This window comes from Hemiscyllium ocellatum (assembly GCF_020745735.1).
Source record: "Hemiscyllium ocellatum isolate sHemOce1 chromosome 41 unlocalized genomic scaffold, sHemOce1.pat.X.cur. SUPER_41_unloc_18, whole genome shotgun sequence".
NCBI classification, from domain to species: Eukaryota; Metazoa; Chordata; class Chondrichthyes; order Orectolobiformes; family Hemiscylliidae; genus Hemiscyllium; species Hemiscyllium ocellatum.
The window spans coordinates 115,103-116,748 of NW_026867547.1; positions in this window are offsets into that span (position 1 = coordinate 115,103).

Sequence of the window (1,646 nt, forward strand, 5' to 3'; positions counted from 1 at the left end):
TTCCCCAATTTCCTTTAACTTCGTATGATGGGCAAACTACTAACTCACTGATCTACTTCCTCATCCAAGTAATTTGTTAAAATCACAATGGGCAGATGTGCAAAATCCGATTCCTGTGAATACCACTGGCCATAAAGCCCCTGGATGAATGGCTTCCATTGACCACAGCACTCTGTCTCCTGTGGGTTAGCCAACACTGTTTCCAGACAGACAGCCCAGCATCCCATGCCTCCTTAATTCCAGAATGAGATGACCATGGAAAATGTCATCAAACGCCTTGGACCACACCCCCACTGCTCTACCTTCAGCAACATGTTTTTTTTTTCACATTTTCAAAGACATCGTTTGTGAGGCATTCCTGTCCCACACAAAACCGTGATGACTATGTCAAATCAAACTATGATTTTAAATTTATCTAAAATCTTGTCTCTCTGTATCATCTCCAATATTTCGGACACCAATGATGTAAGACTAACTTGTCTTTAATTCCGAGGATGATCCCTACTCGATTTCTTGAACAACATTTGCCATCCTCCAATCATATGACAGTGCTCCAGTGGACAGTGAGGACGCAACGATTATCACCAATGAAGCAGATATCTCTTCTCACACTATCTATCATAACCTCTGTTATATCCAGTTCAGCCCAGGGAATTAACCAATCCTTCTTCTTAACATCCTCCTTCATAACATTAAGCTGTTCAATCACATCAGTCATTTCACTCTGTCCTCACAACCGTTAAGGACACTCTCAGTCGTGAACACTGAAGCAAATTATTCATTAAGGAGCACCCTATTTTCCTTCAGTGTCAGGCACAAAATAACTCCACTATCCCTGATCAACTATACCCTCAATCTGGCCATAATCTTGTTCCTCACATAAGTGTACAACGCCTGAGGATTTTCTTTAATCCTACCCGCTAAAACTTTTTTTCACGTCCCCTTCTATCTCTCTTAAGTCCATGCTTCAGTTCCATCCTGGCTCCCTTGTAATCCTTCAAAGTCCTGAGGGATGCCTGCCTCATCAACATTAAGTAAGCTTCTTTATTCCATTTGACTAGATGTTACACATCCCCTGTCACCCAAGGTTCTTTCAATCTACTACTCCTTCCTTGCCTCGGTGTTGCAAACCTCCCTAGCACTATGAGCATGTGTTTCCTAACCAACCTCCACATTTTTAGTGTTCACTTCCCTGGGAATATCAATTCACAATTTAGGAGCCCCAGTTACTGCCAAATGAAACTGTAGTTCTCCCTCCCCTAATTGAATATTTTGCCATACCGTCTGCCACTATTCCGCTCGATGGGTATAGTAAATGTTAGGGACTTGTGTTCACTATCATTAAAATGCTCTCCCCCCGAGTGATTTGACATGTGACATGTTTCATTGCCTCGCACCAAATCTAATGTGGCTTCCCGTCTGGTTAGTCTATCTATATATTGCACAAGGAATTCTTCCTGAACACAACTGACAAATAATGCTAATTCCAAACAATTTGAATTAAGGAGTTTCCATTCAATATCATAGAATTTAAAGTCCCCTGTGACAACAACTGTCTTACTTCTGCAACTCTTGAAAATCTGCCTCACAATCTGCTCCTCTGCCTGTTTGTTGCTTTTGAGGGGCCTGTAAAAATACTTCCAATA